At 44.5% G+C, this 18,607-nt stretch overlaps 1 protein-coding gene and 1 pseudogene across 4 annotated transcripts in view; both read right to left on the bottom strand.

Moving 5' to 3' along the window:
• Elmo1 (engulfment and cell motility 1) overlaps positions 1-18,607 on the bottom strand; it is a 516,507-nt gene that overhangs the window by 272,164 nt on the left and 225,736 nt on the right. The window lies entirely within an intron of this gene.
• LOC148119790 (large ribosomal subunit protein uL10 pseudogene) lies at positions 2,831-3,786 on the bottom strand (annotated as a pseudogene).

Here is an 18,607-nt window from a genome sequence, read left to right as displayed (position 1 = left end):
GCTCTGCTTCAGATCCTTCTAAAGCTATGCGGCCAAACCTCACAGCAGCATCGGGGATCAACAATGCAGCCATGTTGAATCATTCCAACAAACTGGACTCAAAAGGTAAGACTATCAGGAATGGGGCTGGAGAGATAGCTCAATGGTGAAGAGCACTGGCTGCTCTTGCAGAGGACCGGGGTCCAGTTCCCAGCACCCACACGGTAGCTCCATGTTCCAGAGGATGCAACCCTCTCTTTCTGGCTTCTATGGTCTCCTGCCTGAGTGCAGTACATATAAACTCACAAAAGCACACATATACACGTACGTAAAAATTAGAGATCAATAAAATACTTTAAAAACACACAAAAAAGAAGCTTCAGAGACAAGTTACAGCTGAGATATTTCCTTTGTACTTTTTGTTTATGGAACTGCTAAATGTACACACATTTATGTATCTCTGAGTCCACCAGAGCTTATTCAATGGACATAATATTTTTTAAAATATCTAAATAATAAAAGGCATTGGGTGATAGTTCAAAAGATTGCACTGGACATAATGTATCCTTCATTCAGTGGCATGTTGCAAAAGGACATAAGACCATATACATGTAGATACAGAGAGAGAATCAACTTATTATTAACTACAAGTAATTCATGAGTTTATTCCTAAAACCAGGATCTTGTTTCTCTTTTAATTTATGAGAACCTGTAAAATGTATACAGCTTAAAGAATGTATTTATACCTCACCTTCCCCTGAGTATAATCAGTGCTACATAAAAAACTGAAATTCGTCAACAAAGCCAGGAGTAATGCTTGCTCTATTAAAGAGGAGAACAAGCCCTCAAGGGAAGTGCTGGGAGATTCCTACTGGGTTGTAGCTTTGAAACTGTGTACTATTGTCCACCCAGGAAAAGTAGAGTTTTGAGTTTAATCACATACTATTTCAAAAACACTTCTAGCGCATAGAACACATAGAGGATACAAACGATCAGGCAGTACTAGGAGCCAGAGTGAGAAGAGCCTCCAGCAACCATCCTGAAGATAATTCTCAAAGACAGTGTGTTTCCAGGGCCACGGTGAGGACAACATCAGAACAAACAAACAACAACCAGCAGTTCCCTATGGACACCACTGATTCCAGATGGTTCTCCTGTCACCTTCAGCTCTGAGCCTCTTCTCCTTTGAAACACCCTGTTCTTTAGAACTGTGTGAAGGCTGAGGTGAGAGAGACTGTGGTTTTATCTAAAAATTCCAACCAAAAAAAAAAAAAAAAGGTCATTTCAAACTGAAGTGCTCTTCTGAGCCACTTAAGATATTTCAGAAACAAAACTAACTTGTAATGCCCAGGAAATGTTCTCTTGATGCTTTAACATGAGACTAAAAGGCATTTCAACAGGTTTTCATTCCCTGTCTCCCTGGGTCCCATCCAGACACTGTGCCCTAGGTTGTTGACTAGACTTCTCTCCCTCTTTTAGAGGCTTCATCAGTTAAATGGTAAATAAGATAAACTCCATCTCAAAATTCACAACATGTGCCGAGCTAAGCTATGTCAGTCAGTTGTTAGTCGGCCAGTGTTTTTTTTATTTAGCTGAAACATTATCAATTCCGACAGAACTGGAACTCAAGGCAATGTTCCGTCCCTTAACTGTTAGCACCCTGCAAGCAGACACATGCTGAGAAAGAAAGGCAGCAGGTCCTTGGGACACTTGAGGGAAGCCAACAGGCTCCAAGTATTCCTACAATACCGCACGCTCAGTACAGCAAACTGAGGCCCCAAAGGCGATTTTCACGGAAGCCACCCCATTCCCCATGTCAAGCGAGCTCTGAGCACGTTGATCGTCTGCTGTGGGGCTTAGGGGTGGAGAGCCACAGGGTACCTGGGTCCTGATGAGGAGAAACGTGGGAATGGACACGCAGAAGCTTCTGTTAGAGCAAACACATTTTGCCAGACTTTACTCTTCAGTGAAATGTGAAAGGCTATTTCTGTATCATAACGTAATCTGCCTTATAAAATATCTCTAAGAATTACATCTACAGTAGCTCAGAATTTAAAACATAACTCCTTTAACTCTAGAGACACACTCTGCAGTTAGACTGGAGGACAGCAGTATCCTGCCCTGTTCTCTAACCTCACCAGTAGGAGAACCAGGGCTGGAGCTCTCCTTGTGTGGGACACTACCTACTGGCCTGAGTGATGACCTGAGTGTCCAAGGACGGTCACTGAGGAGACATATCACAGTGACTATGGATGGAAGGAAACAACAGATTCAATGTCTAAGACTCCTTTTATTTCCATTGGAATGTATGGTTTCAAATATTCCTGTGGTTATAAGTAGGACCAATAATCAGGGAATTTATTTCAAGTGGAATAAAGAAGATGCATTTCAAAATCTGAGAGTCATGATAATATTTTTGAGATAGTAATTAAAGCAGAGTCTCCAAAAGGATTTTGTGACAACCATGGACTCCCATCTCCTCTGACTGCTTCAAGGCTTGTGACAACATCTGACCCCTGTAAGCCTTAAGGGATATACACGGGGTAAAACCCTGCTTTGATATCAGCTTGTTACGTTTAAAGCCTAGAGAAAATTGCATTCCTCCTAAAAGGCCACTCTCTTCCCTGTTGGCTCCATACAGAAGAACCTCCACGACCATACGCCAGAAAGATCATTGAACACAGCCTGCGTTGGTGGCTTTGGAAAGGTCAAAGACAGACTGCCATGGTGGAAATGATTCCAAGCCTACATGCTTACATCTGCATCTCCTTTTTTTTTTTTTTTTAACAGAAGTTAAGCTTTTATTTCCATGTTTCTCAGTAGGCTGTCTGAGTTGGTTGCTTTGAGAGGGTTAGTTGAAAAGACCAAATTCCATATCCTTATCTGATTCCTCCGACTTCCTTGCTTCAGCCTTGGCTGGGGCTGCAGTAGCAGCAGCAGCAGCAGCAGCAGCAGGAGCAGCAGTGGTGGCGGCAGCCACAGGGGCAGCAGCCACAAATGCAGATGGATCAGTCAAGGCCTTGACCTTTTCAGCAAGTGGGAAGGTGTACTCAGTCTCCACAGGCAGAGCCAGAAACCGCTTATACCCAGGGATGCTAGAGTGTGGCACTGAGCAATAGTCGGGTAACCAATCTGCAGACAAACACTGGCAACATTTTGGACACCCTCTAGGAAGCGAGAGTGCAGAGCCTGCTCTGTGATGTCAAGCACTTCCGGGCTGTAAATACTGCCACTGTCCAATACCTGCTGGATGATCAGCACAAAAGAGAAGGGGGAGATGTTCAGCAGAGCGACCTCACTGGCTCCCACCTTGTCTCCAGATTTTATCAGCTGCACATCACTTAGAATTTCAATGTGCCCTGGAGATTTTAGTGGTGATGCCTAAAGCCTGGAAAAAAAAGAGGTCGTCTTGGGCCCCAGACCAGTGTTCTGGGCTGGCACAGTGACCTTACATGGGGCAATTTCACCAACATGGGCAGCAACTGGCACCTTATGGGCCAGCAGCATGTCCCTAATCTCACTGAGGTTCTCCTTGATGAACACAAAGCCCACATTCCCCCGGATATGAGGGAATAGTTTTTCCAGGGTTGGGCTGTTTTCCAGGTGCCCCCGAATGGCCCTGCGCATCATGGTGTTCTTGCCCATCAGCACCACAGCCTTCCCTCGCAGGGACATGAGGATCTGCTGCATCTGTTTGGAGCCCACATTGTCTGCTCACACAGTGAAGTATTTTGAGTAATCATTCAACGGTTGGGTAATCTTAAGGAAGTAGTTGGACTTCCAGGTCATCCTGTCTTCTCTGGGCATCCCAGCAGTGCATTGCGGATTGCCATGCAGGGCTTAAAGATGATGTCACTCTAATGAGGATGCTGGCGAGAGCCACATCTGCATATCTTTTGGTGAAACATAAGCGACCTAGTTTGTGTCATATATAAAACCTTATAGATATGGAAAAGATGGTATATATACAGCTCCACTCCAGTCCTGGATCTGTTGGAAGCACTTACCCAATTCCTTAACAAAGTGCATGAGACCCTGACTAACAGCTTAAGTCTTTTGTCATGAACCTTACCCAGCTTACCCCAGCTTACATACACATCTCAAGAAAATGAGTTATCCATCCCAGGCTTCACGCCATTCCCGCCGTGGGGGTGTCAGCAACCAGCTCACTTTTCTGTTGTTAGTATAACACTAAAAGGTCCCACTTCATTGAGACACCCAGGAAAGGAGGCAAGCTTACTTCTGTTTACAATGCCTGGGGAAAGATTCTAGCAATCTCTGGTTTAATCATCAAAACGTGAGTCCCTAAGCTTCAGCTGGAAAAGAAACTGAAACGGCTTGTGATTGCTTTCTAAAGAGTCAGCACAGACACTGTGCCTAAAAAGAAGAGGATCAGTTTACCCCTGGGCATCTGGACATGTCAGCCTGAAGCTTTGGGGCTCATCTGTCATCTGTATCGAGCAGCTGTCTGGGGACGAATGTCAGGTCTCTCGTAATCCAGCATCAAGCGACTGAGTTTAAATAGCATTCCTGGCTAGATGTCCAAGGGTGTGTGTGTGTGTGCCCACTGCGTCCCTCGGGTAAAAACTCCCGACGCTAGCACCTGGTTCTACTCATTGAACAGCAGCCACGCTATGATCTACGGCTGAAAGCTGATAATTACATGGCAGAGAGAGGTCAGCATCCGGCCAAAGTGAAATCAGCTGCCCCACGATACAGTCGAGTCCACCTGAGACACTGCATTATCACCCTAAGAGCACTTACACGGGGCCACACACAGCAGCCTCGCCTCTGTCACCAACCTCTAAATGCAATCCCTGAGGCCTATAGTTTTTCACTATAAAAATCACACTTCCTTAGAACACTCCAGGTTTAAAGTAGTTTCCCCGATGCCCCCAAACAAGGCAGAGTGGGTAAAGTCAGGGTAGAGGGAACACACAGAAAGGCAGTGGGGAGGACAGGGAGACAAGGAAAAGAAAAACAGCACATTGCATTTCAGAAGCAGGAAAAACAAGGAGGAAAAGGGAAAGGGATGGGGGGAGAATGTGTGGGTGAGCAGAGTCAGTGTTTGTTCCTTCCAGACTTTTAATCTGGGCTTCACAGCAGGCTGTCACCTGGCGTGACCATCTCACAATACAAACTGGCCGCTGCCCACACTACTTTAAGATGGTTCAGCAAATGTCACTGTCCAGCTGGAATGGGATGACAACGCTGACACATCACGGAAGGCATTGTCAGGCTTGGAGCAAGTCCTCCCTCCAGGGCGAGGGAAACCACACAGCTGCTTGGCCCAGTTGCCCCGCCACAGACCCTTACACAGAGTCCTCTTCAAACACTTCTCAAGCCTTTGCTCCCTCTCTTCCCTTTGACCAACTCAAAAGCCAACAAACGGCCCATGCTCCTCACAGCAGAATGGACAGCATCTCTAGTCTCAGTGCACAAGAGTGGGCATGCTTTTACCTGGAAGTTTGCTGTGATGTTTGAAAATGACTGTTAATGACAGTGGGTGACAGATTAGACATACAACCTCTGAGTAATGTTTGCAATGGCAGACCAGAGAACAAAGCTAGTTTCTAGGGCTTGGCATGGGAGAGAATACACGATTTTTTATTTTACCAGAAAGAACTTCTGGGGAGGGTCCAGCAGGCTGCGTAAATTAATTTCAAGGTGGCCTTTTACAACTCTGTACTTGCACAAGCACCCCAGAGACTCCCAGACACTGTCCCTTCACTGCCATTTCCTATTCAGAACCTCCTGAGGATGGCAAGGTATCACATAAGAGGACCGCTTCCAGACAGAAGGCCTGCTTATCTCCCGATCTCTGGCTGATGACAAAGCTCTTCCATAGAAAAGACACCACTAAAGGACAAACAAAGAGAGCAGAGAGCAACATCCAGACTAAGAGGCATGAACATCTTCAAACACCCATGTAGTACACGTGGAAAAGGGAAGCTGTTCAGAGCAAACATGCTTGGTTGACTTATGTTTATAAAAATAGAAAATCACAGAACCACAATAAGTAAAAACATCAAAGCTGGACCGAAGAGATGGGATGGCTCAGAGCTTGCTGCTCCTGCACAGGACCCAAGCTCAGTTCCCAGGACCCACATTGGAAAGCTCACAAGGGCCTGTAATTCCAGATTCAGGGAGTCTGAAGCCCTCTCCTGATCTCAGCAGACACCACATACAGGCATGCAATGTGCACGTGATTAAACATAAATTAATATTTTTTAAATATCAAGATGTATGGCAATGCATCAACTCAATGAAGGCAACAACTTTAAGGCGACTGGGAATAACAAAAGACAAGAAAACACTGTGACATAGTGTGTCCAGTAAAACAGAATAATTTCTCCTGGTGATGATAAAACCTAGAAAGAATCGGAGAATAAAAATAGCAGTGGGAACCTAGTACCAATCTTTGTCTTGTCACTGCTACTGGTACAAACACAAAAATAGCAAGAAAAATTAAAGAAAATAAAAGAATATATTTCATGCCTTTCAGAAATATGTATAGTTTATGACAAATGATTCTTAAAAATCAGTGAGAATACACAGCTCAGTGACAAGGCATAGAACTGATATAGCAGCAAAAAAATATTTAGGGAGCACTTTGGGTACATATTTCAGGGGGGATGGGGCCCCACACAGAAGCAGACACACCCTGTATGTTTAAAATCAGGTAGAAAATGGGAGGAAGTGTTCTCAATGGGGTTGAAATGAAAAGCCTCAATGGATCACAGGTCACCTTTCCAACTGGGTACTTTGATGAATAGTCAGTCCTCTAAGCACAACCTGCTCTAAGGAAAACTGGGGGCTGACGTACATAAACTTACCTTTCTCTGCCCTGTCTGGAAGCCTTCTGCACATATGTAGCTGGCAAATACTCCTGACACCATGGTACTGGCTGTCAACCACTCACCAAGCAAGAAAGACCAGCAGTGAGAACAACAGAGCAAGGAGGGTGCAGGAGCGCCACGGGAACAGAGCTTGTTCCCACCGTCCCCCAGCGACAGAGCAAATTAATTTTCCTTTCCAATTGGAAGCATAGATGATTAGTGATATTCAAGTTACAGCTCACTAATTTTGAGAGCGTGCCAGGAACCATAAGCGGAATTAAACCTTAGGAAATAAACAAGGGCGACCTTCTAAATAGTAGCTTCATTTTGAAAGCCTACCCATATTTGTTTTCCTCTGCTGTAGGCTTTATTTCATTCTCGTCCCCGTGCTGAGGACGCCGCTGTGACAGTTGTCCAAGGTGCACTGCTAATGAGTGGCTCTCTAAGCTGCTGGGGGACTAAGTACTGAAAGTGTGTGGACTCCTCCAGCCCTTTAGGTTGACTTGTTGTTGAATACTCAGTGTATACAAAAGCCAAGAGGAGTCACGAGTGAATGAAACGATATAAATCCATACCTATTTTACTTCTATTTCTGGGGTATATATATATATATATATTTGATTAAAATCAGTTTCCAGAACAACTCACAGACAGAAATAAATTTCCTCCTCTCAAAAGCAATGCCGGTAGGGTCACTTGGGTGGGAAGTCAGAAACTGGAAGGCTCGCTCTAATAGATGGTTAATGGGATGGCTATTGTCTTCGTCTTTTTTTTTCCTGTTCCTTTAAGGAAATGCCACTGACTGAATACATCATTGCTGATAAAAGCTAATTTGGCCCAATACTCCAGAGACTTGGAAGTTCACAATCAGTGTGGTGAGGGCTGTCCCAAAGGCCGTGTGGCGGGAAGGCAGCAGATAGGAGGATGAGGCCTTACCATATCCTTTGCATCCGCTGCCCACACCAGCGATAACTAAGCCGCTCTTTCTGAAATCACCCCAATCCATTCATGAGAGTGGAGTCTGGAAGGCTGAATAACTTCCCCAAGGTCACACTTTTTTTTTCTCCCGAGACAGGGTTTCTCTGTGTAGCTTTGGAGCCCATCCAAGAACTCTCTCTGTAGACCAGGCTGGCCTCAAACTCAATCCACCTGCCTCTGCCTCCCCAGTGCTGGGATTAAAGGCATGTGTCACCGTGTGTACCACTGCTGCCCAGCAAGATCACATTTCTTTTTTTCTTTTTTTCTTTGTTTTGTTTTGTTTTGTTTTGTTTTGAGACAGGGTTTCATTGTGGTTTTAGAGCCTGTCCTGGGACTAGCTCCTGTAGACCAGGCTGGCCTTGAGCTCACAGAGATCCACCTGCCTCTGTCTCCTGAGTGCTGGGATTAAAGGTGTGCATGCGCCACCACTGCCCAGCAAAGGTCACATTTCTTAACACCGTTACAATGGCAATTACATTTCAACCTGTTTTGGAGGGAACATTCAGAACACAGCAGCTAATTTCAGCTGTCAGCTTGAGTGGACCATGTAACTTCCCACAGCTGGTTAAATACAAGTCCTTCATAGATCTGTAAAGTAGATGACCCTCCCAATATGGTGGTCGCCATGTAGTCTGAATGAAAAACGTGGAGGGAAAGAAAATCTACACTTGCCTGCTTGGCTAGGGCACGGGTCTTCTGCCCTCGGGCTCCTACTTCTCAGACTTCGGGTTCCCTGGACTCAGACCATCAGCTCTCAGTGCCCAGGCCTTCCACGACACAATGAGCTGTCCTGGGTTTCCATATTGTAGGAGGCAGATGAGAAACTCCTAAGACCCACGTAGGCAACTCCTGATAATTAGCCCTCTCGCTCACTCTGCGTCCTGGAGAACGTTAACCAATACTGAAAATCACTTCATCTCCCTTATGCTTTTTTGTAGGAGGTCAGCTCAGAACCCACCGAGAATCACCCTAAAAATCTCAGAGGAGCACTCAAGACTTGGTGCATTTTGTCAACGTCATATATCCATGCTTTTCAAGTAGAGGTTAAAATTTGCAAAAGAACTCAGAGCAGATGAGGCAATGCTCTGGTTTTGTATCCTGACTCGGAGTTTCCCCCATTTTATACAGATAGTTAAAAGCAGAACTCAGAGTATTTCACTTTAAAGAAATAGCAATTGAACCACAAACTACAGAGCACAGAAAGACTTTAAGAACAGTGTTAAAAGTCAAGAGACAGCACGCATCCCTTCATGCTGTGATGGAAGGGTCCTTTACCTCTACTTTGTTCCTTGAAAAAAACCTAACTCGAGTTTAATCATGAGATAATATCAGTCAAACTCAAATGGAAGAACAGTTTCTAAGGCACCTGACCAGAATTCCTGAGAAAGCAGCGAACCTGTGGTTCGCAATGCAAGAGAGCTTTAGCTGAAGCCTTGTGTAAGGGGTTAGCTAATCACACATCAGTTCCAAAATAAACGTGCATGAGTTCAAAGCAGAGAACTCCTCCTTAGTAGGGACAAACAGCTGTGACTGTCTGTCCATTTAATCTGCATGTGGTGCCTTGGACTTTTGCATTTCAACTTTCCAACAAAAGTAGAAACCTTTTCATGCAAAGTTGTTATCAGATTCATCAGGCTGGGTCAGAAGAAGCAAATATTTAGTAGAGGCTGGGTGAGGGGCTGGAGAGAAGAATGCAAGGCCGTGCCACTTCCTCAAGAGCCTGTTCCTGGTGTTGGCTGGAAAATAATGACCTAAAGAAGTCAAGAGAAATTAGCTGCAAAGCAGAACTGGAACAACCAACTTATTCTCAGGTAGAAGCAGTACCCTGCCCTGCGGGGGAAAGTCAGACTGAGGGGTGCACAGTGACCCATCCTGCCCTGGAAAGATGAGAGCCCAGGCCGTGGCCTCAGGAGTTTGGGTCGCACTGAAGGCTTGACCTTGTTTTCACAAGCGCTCTCACTGCCCACTCCCGTTCAGTATCTGAGAGGTCAGCACAGCAACGGCAAACTCCGCGGTGACGCAGGAACAACAGCGGCTTTACCCAGAGTGCAGCATGACAGACCTTTCCATTCTGCCTAAGGGTCCTGACGTCATAAAACTCTGGCTACAGACTTCTTGAGTACAAAGTTAGGTTCCAGATTCTCCGTGTGCTCTTGCGGAATTAAATCTGTTATCACTGCAACCCCCGGGAGTAGAACAGTAAAACTAAGAAATGTCACCTCCACGGAATTTTGGAGGAATTGTATAATTAACAATGTTTATGAAGTTAATACTGAAAACCAAGAAACATTTCCACAGAGCAAGGATAGCCTAAGATACAGTAGAAAAGCAGGCAGTGGGCCGTGCTCCTCAGGACACACCAAGGTCGAGGAACACAAAGGAAATGTTCTGACAGCATGAGGAACAACCAGGCAGAGAATCTGATTGCAGACAGATCCTGCACCAGGGAAAAAGATATGAGTGGCACTTGGTGAAATTTGAGAAAGACAGAGTACTGTATGGACCATAAATTTTCAGGGTTTGCAACTGTACGGCTGGCCTTGTCAGGGAAGTGGAAGCCACAGTCTCCAGGGACACAAGGCCCAGGGCCTCACCATGCCTGCAGAAGTGTCAGGGTGGAGGAGAATGTGCATATGTCTGCACATACATGCAGAGACACAAAGGCAGAACATACCAACCAATGAATGAGCAATGGAATGGGAAGGGTGCTTTTGGTTGACGGTTATGAAAGATTTCTTTCTTCTTGGACTATTTTTGTACCTTTTCTCCGATTTGAAGTTATATCAAAATGAAAAGTTAAAAGACAATGGTTACAGGCATCAGGGTGTTGGTATACGACATTGTGAGTGCAATGAATGAACTCTTTTGAGTGGCTGTTTTGTGGCTTATCACAATAAAAAGAATGATTACAAGCACCCAGGTCACATGGCTCACAACTACCAGTAACTTCAAACCCAGGGAAGCAGGCACCACTGGCCTCCACTACACTTGTGGGCGCACACACACACACACATACAGGTACACACAATTTAAAATAATACAATTAATTCTTTAAAAATAAAAGTAATGAGAAGATTCCAAATCCCTAATTTGGGAGACGACAGTTTCCCAAACTCCAAATGGCTATATGTAGCACAAATAAACTTCCCTGGAAGGACATCTGCCTGCCCAATGACCAGTGACATGCCTAAGAAAGGCCCAGGTCAGAAGCCACCGGATTCTCCACATCTGTCCAGATGTGATAAAGCATGGGTTTGGTGAGTGGTTCTGCCGCATGTCTCAAATCAGTGGCATTTACCAAGCTGCCCTCTCTGTGGCCATCCCATTTATTCAGTGTCATTTGAACAGCCTGCCATTGCTGGAGATGCCTTTGCCCTATACACATAGGTGGGGTCGCCTTTGAAGTTCTCCATATCAATCAGGGGCTTTGACAGACATACATACCTAGCTAGCAAACAATATATCAGTTGATTTGAAAGTAAACTGAGAAGCATCCATGAAGATTTGTATCTGGGACACAGCACTGCATTCCACATAGAAGAAAAATGTTTATCACTGAGATGGGTATTGAACAAAGCAGCCATGACAGAGGGAATTGGTTATTTTATCAGAGAAAAGAATACTATATACACATAAAGCAACTGTTTTCATAAAGTATTAAATGTTTTAAATGTGTGTGAAAACGTGTAAGATATATTTCCTCCCTCTCCTCCCCCCCCCCATCCCTTACAAACAAAGGGTAAAACAACTTTGCTGTTTGGTTTATCCAAACTGGATCAGATTCAAAAGAGTGAACTAGGGAGGAGGGGCTTGGTGTTAGCCTCCTGTCTGCTCTCATCTCTGCACAGAGGCCCAGGGAGTGTGTGCAAAACTATGCGAAGATGCTGCCATCTGGTGGCAGCAGCAGGCAATATGCTCCACAAGAAAGCAAGGTCAGGGGTGGGGAATGGATGTATACTACATACAAACACAGTATAGTAGGTTCAAAGAAACCACTACAATATTCCTTACTGGCTTTAGTGTGGAGATCTGGGGGTGGGGGGGAATGGCAACAGAAGAGACTTTGGGCGGGAAATAGGGTACACCCTGAAATGTCACCCTTGAGCGTTCTTATAAGAAGAAAGTTGACATGACAATGTGGAAGGTACACAGGCTGCCCTCCCTCTAGGAGTGCTTTTCATCAGCACTTCTGAGTTCTCTTAACTTTTTATTTTGAGGCAATCTGGCATCTTTAATGAGGAAAAAGAAAAATAATAATCCAAAGACAACACGGTCAGTGAATCCTGGAGCCCTTTCTTGCGGTGGGTGAGGCCTACACAGCACTTGGGGCCTAAGGCAAAGGACAAAATACTGACTTTGCCAAGAAGTATAAATACCTAAGACACGCCTGCCATTTGATTATAAACACACACCAAAAAAGTGAGTCCCTTTCTCTCCCTGGAGCTAGTGGTCCATAGGGAGCCATAGCTTTGCTGGTCTTCCTTTTGTCACATAAACCTTCCAGAATGTTAGGAGGGGTAGACACGTGGTAGAGTCATTCAACATGCAGGATCTAAGATGCCCATGGTTCAGTGGCTGGAGGCTGACACAGCAGAGCGATCAAAAGTCAACAGATACACTAATGTATAATAATTTTTCAAAGAAAAAGTTTAGGGATGAATATCACAAGAATCGTCCTGAAGGATGAACTCAGTAACTGAGGTTGTTGAGGAAAATCTTTAACACAAAAGTAGGGATCGGTGAGAAGAGGCAGGTCTGTTTATAATGGCCGATATGTTCACTTTTAGGGATGATTATATACAACCTGATTGCTAAAATAGTAAAGATTCTTCCATCATAGTAAGTAATGTGGCAGGAATTAATACGATTTCTTTAAAATTTCTTAAAGCATTAACAATACAGACATGAGAATTCGGAGAGAAAGTTAGAAGGGGAGCATTGGTGGTGAGATCGAAATTTTGCTCGCTTGTTCAGCCCACACTCGGCTCTGCGGGGAACTGGACAGAAACACCCGAGACTGAACTACTCTCAGGGCTTCGCAGCAGAGAGAGCCAAGGACAGACACAGAACCTGCTCTCCAAAGGCCTGACACACTAACTGCACAAAGTAGAGGGTCACACCAAAGACAGAGGAGCCAGGGTCCTCTGCAGCCTAGTTCTAGTCTCTCCCTTCACTGCGCATACCTCCAATCTGGCTCCCTCTAGGCTACCGAGGACGAGGTCTACCAGATGAACAAAACTGCCCCGTCTGCCCCTACTTCATCAGTGTAAGCGGAAGGAGCCGGAGAGAAGACCTCACGCTTGCCCTCATGAGGGTCAAGAGTTTACATTTACAGATTCATCACCTACTGGGGAATTTTGGAAACCAGACTTTTCATTTCTTGAGTTTCCACTTGGCTGCTTCCCACTGTTTCTATTTCTCTCCTCAGACTTTTCATTTCCCTGCTGAGACGTTCATTCACGCAAACATGTCTGTTTTCCCTGTGGGGTTACCTCACAGGCAGACTTCCATCCTCCGCCTGTCAGTCTCAGCACCAGGCCCATCATGAGGTTGGACGTGCCTGGTTTCTTTGGTCTTTGCTACTCATGTGCCAGAGAGTTCTGGAACACTCTGCAGATGTTGAGTGTCCAGCTGTGGAGATCCTGAATTCTGTTTGTTTTCTCTGATGAGCAATGCTTTCTTTAGTTTGGCGCACGATTTCTGGTCTGTGCTCAAAATGAAAACTGTTTCTGGGGTTGCTGCCTTGTCTCGGTCTTTCATCTAGGGCTAGATGCTCTGAGTCCACCTGCGTCAATGATGTGTGTTGATGGGGTTGCAGCAGGATTCGAACCAACCCTTCAAAGGCAGTGAGGAAAATACAGACACATGCACTGTGACAGTATTATAACAGGCACATACACTTAAAAGTAGGCAACTGTCTGGAGGAGCATGGCTTGTGATGTGTGGAACAATGCTACTTTAAGAATTATTGATCACATGAAAAGGTCCAAAATAAATTGCAATAGAAAAGTAATTCTTAATTCAAGGTGTACAAAAAGCAGACAGCAGAGATTTGCCACATGACCTTAGAAGAAATCAGAATCTCTCTCTCTCTCTCTCTCTCTCTCTCTCTCTCTCTCTCTCTCTCTCTCTCTCTCTTTCTCTCTCCTCCCTCATCATCATTTAGATCCCCTCAAACCTCCAACCACACTGGGACTAAACCCAGAGTTGTGCTCTTCCTAAGCAAGCATTCTACTCCTGAACAAAATCTGCAAACTCCAGACTTCTTTTCTGGAGATGATGGAAATACTAACATGAATACTTTTTCTTGAATACTGGAAGATGTTTCTGCATCCACAGGACTCAGGAAAAGACATTCACCTGTACTCTGAACCAAAAGTAAAAAATGGTCTCCATAACATGTGCAATCATTCAAGGAAGATACAGTGATGACAGTCAAGGGAACCCGTGGACAGATATGAACACAGATCCATGGGAACTGAAGTTCAAAAGGAATAAGGGCAGATGGTTGCTCTCAGAGGCTACACGCTTATAAATCTGTGGTCATACTAAAAGCTGGTCTTTGGTGACTACATGGAGTAAGACTGTCTCTTAGTTAAGTGATAATCCCCTAGATAGATAAAGAATCTGGAAGAACTCTAGACTCTTCAATAAATTGAACCTAAAATGTAAAAATAAAGCAAATGGCAAGAGGTTTCTGCAGAATAAATCAAGTATGGTTTTAGCATGTTATTTGATCATTTCTAGTCTGATCATTATGATATATGTCACAAGTCACAAGGCTGAGTAACGAGACACAACTGCTTAGATTTTATGCATCAAATAGAATTCAAGCCTCTCGAAAAGCATGGAGATTTTTATGTGGTCAGACTACCTTGCATGATTTCACAACCATACAAACAGTCGTCTACCTCGAGATTTACTTTTATCCTTTACCTATGCAACAAGGATTGATGATACTCACCAGAGGAGCAGAAAAGATCAATAGGCTAATATTTACAAACTTCAATTCCAGTGGTAAAATGTCTGCAGGAGCATAAAGCAAACATTATGCTAACCATAGGCTGTTGGTTGTAAAGAACAACAGCGCTCAGAGAGACACCTTGGATTTGCTTGACTGCACGGACACTGAGCTCGGATGGACATTACAGAATCATAATAATCATCAGTCACAAATTCGTAGACCAGCATAAGAGGAAAGCCTGACTATGGTTTCTGTAAGAGGGGGAAAGGAGACATAAACAGCCAAACATCTGTAACTGCCCACAACACAAAGGCAGCTGTTCTAGCTCCTCTCTTGGAAAATATATGGTTTATTTTCATTTGGTTTAAAATGCATAGTACAATTATATTACTGAAATTATAGTCATTTCAATAATCGTGAAGAATATCTGAAAATACGTATCTAACTTGTTTTGAGGGGTGCGTATGTGTGTGTGTGTGTGTGTGTGTTTAATGTGCAAAGGAAGGTGGTTGGCTTTTCTCTAAGTCATTTCAGTTATCTAGAGTTTGGAGTCCTCCACAATGAAAACCTCTTTCAGAAATAGAACAATTTCAATAGCAAATACAAATTACAGTAATTAGGGGCTGGACTGATCACGCAAAGCTGCCCTTATGTAGGACTAGAGTTCAGTTCCCAGCACCCACATGGGAGGGGCTCACAGAGGCATGTAGCTTCAGTTCAAGAAAATCTAGTGTCCTCTTCTGGCCTCTACAGGCACCTGCACCCATGTACTTTAAACACACACGCACACACACATGCGCACACACATACAATTAGAGCTTTTTAAAAGACATATCAAAATAGTTCATTGAAAACACAAATTCAAAGTACTTAAACCAATGACTAAAAATCTACCTTGTACTAATCTCTGTCAAATTTTTTGTATCAAGAACAATTTTTAAGTTAAGAAGTACAAACAATAATTTAAATTTAATTTAAGAGTTCCACAAGCATTCTCATATTTTCGACTGATGCCTAAATCGTTCCTAAGAAAATAATCTTAAATTATTAAGTGGACAAAAGTTACTCAGAAATGTTTACAGAATCCTTCTGTGAAATATAAATATGCCCCCACATGCGCACAAGTATGGAAGAACCCATCCCTAAAGCATGGGCCAACATTGTTATGAAGTGCGATCTATGAAATTACCTAACTTTATTGATAACATATGGACATTTGGGGTGCACAGTTCTGGAAGCTAGGTGTGGTACGACATAACTACAGAGTTGGCACCCTATGGTCTGAGGCAAGAAGTCAGCCTGGGCTCCTCAGAAAGGCCTGAAAAGCAAACAGACAAACACACAGTTCTGCCAGGCATAGTGGCACATGCCTTGATTCTCAGTACTCAGAAAGAGTGAGGCGAGGGGATCACCGTTAGTTCTAAGCCAACAAGGAAAATAATGAGACCCTGTCTCAAACAAACAAACAAACAGCAAAAGTCCCACAACAACAACAAAACGAAACCTACAACTCAGTGAAAGCGAGGGAAGGAAAGGTGCGGGTCCTGTGCCTGGCTCGCCTGGTGAAGTTGGGGTTTGCCCTGAGCATTTGTTTTGCTTTCTCATAATTTCCTCTCTAAGCCTCCCCTGTAGGGACATCATTGTATTGATCCCCAAAATAAATGTTGTTAAAAAGTGTAAAGAAAACATTCATGGGCTAAACTCACAACAAAAGAAAGCTGCACATGTGTGCTCAGACACGATTTTGTGAGGGATCTGAAAACCTTTTCAAGATACAACAGTGTTCACTGGGTTAGTACCACCCTGTGATTCCCCAGTGCCTTGGCTGCCTCTGCTTCCGTCTCTTTGGGATGGAAGCGAAGAATAAATCTGAGAGAAGAGACTCAGAGAGGATAAGCCCCTGTGCCAGGTAAAGCCTACAGCTCCAATTCCACACAGCAATGCTGATCCAACCAGCTCTGGCTGTGTGTGCTTGGTCCAGGCTAGACCTTATTTCTTCTCTCAGGAGAGGGAAGGGGTGGAAGAAGGGATGACACTATTACATAATTAGACATGCAGAGAGGAGAGAGGGAGGCTTTGCCTGCAGAGGAAAAGAGAGCATCGCAAAGACAGTACCAGGAGTCTCCACTCAGGGTAGCTCCCTGCAGGGCCAGGATCTCCAGTGTGGCTCCTTAGTAACAAGGAGCTTTATGCAGCAACTTACTCATCCTCAGGACTGAAAATAATTGAGCACCATATATAGGGTTGAGTCACTAGGAAACCTAAAAATAGGACAGTGCCAATGGCTTTTTATAGGACACTATCAATTCTGTTCCCTAATTCTTACAACAAATTAGTTTCAGGCCATTCCATTTCCAGTTTTCTCATATAATGTTCCCTATTTCTGGTACAGAGATACATGAATGATCACAGAACCTTAAAAGGTAGACACAAATACATGACCACATGAAAACATGAGCCTAGTACACACACTCTCAAGACTCTACCCTGAGAATCCAATCTAATCGTCTTACATGTAAACACAGGAAAGATATAAAAACTTCAGGTGTACACAGGAAGGAGACGAACAGGAAGGACATGTGTGCACTGAAGCAGATGAAGAGGACATGTGTACACAGGAGGGAGACAGAATGGGCATGTGTGTACAGAGAGAGGCAGAACAAACATGTGTATAGAGAGGACATGTGCACAGGCAGAAGATGGAGAGGACACGTGTGCACAGGAGACGGAGAGGACACGTGTGCACAGGCAGGAGATGGAGAGGACACGTGTGCACAGAAGGAGATGGAGAGGACACGTGTGCACAGAAGGAGACGGAGAGGACACGTGTGCACAGGAGATGGAGAGGACACGTGTGCACAAAAGGAGATGGAGAGGACACGTGTGCACAGGAGATGGAGAGGACACGTGTGCACAGGAGGGAGACGGAGAGGACACGTGTGCACAGAAGGAGATGGAGAGGACACGTGTGCACAGAAGGAGATGGAGAGGACACGTGTGCACAGGCAGGAGATGGAGAGGATATTGACAAAGGCTCCCAGTTTTTCTGTGAAAGTGGTAAACCTGTAGTGTTTTTCCCTCTTTTTCTAATATATACTAAATTTTCCAAAACAAAAATATAAAGCAACTATAACAAAAAAAAATCTTTTCATGTAAGATGTTCAGCCATCCAGAAACCCTTCGTATTTCCAGGTGATTCATACCAGATAGGCTCGTGGGACGTGCGCTCAGCCCTATGAACTTCTGAAACTCCTTTCTCTAAGGTCACCCGGGCATCCTCCTCTTGCTGGCTCTACTCCAAATGCCACAGCCTTCTCAGTTCCTATCTACGTGCTTCTCTCTATGATATTCACAGCTCATGATCCAGCTGGGTCCTGTGGCAGCACTCCCCTCACTGGCCTCGCCCATGCCAACTGTCTCCTCCGGCTCCTTTTCCCTCTACCTGAAGGCAGGTGCTTACGCCCCCGTTCAGGTGGTGCTGGCCTCCTTTCTTGACTGAATATAAACTCTAGCTTGGGCAAAAGTCTTAGTCGGGTTCTCTCTTCGGCTCATTCTCTACAAACCAGCACACTGTCTGGCTTACGCTCCCATAAACAATTGTAGTGATGTTTAAGGAAAAGCACCCAAGACCCAATGTGTGGGGTTTATACCCAGATACAGGAAATTCGCCTTTCTTTTTCCATTGCAGCTTTCTTTTTCAGATAACACAACACTGCCTAGATAGGGTTTCCTGAGCAAATGTGAAAAGTCAAATATTACTCGGCCTTTGATGGCTTTCTGGATATTGTCAAGAAAAGGCCTGACAGTCATTCAGAGGTCCTCCATCTCTGTTTGGGCTGCTGTCATA

This window comes from Myodes glareolus, chromosome 14 (genome assembly GCF_982192425.1).
Source record: "Myodes glareolus chromosome 14, mMyoGla1.1, whole genome shotgun sequence".
Taxonomy (NCBI): domain Eukaryota; kingdom Metazoa; phylum Chordata; class Mammalia; order Rodentia; family Cricetidae; genus Myodes; species Myodes glareolus.
The sequence above is the reverse complement of the archived record's forward strand: the minus strand, read 5'-3'. Positions and strand labels throughout refer to the sequence as shown.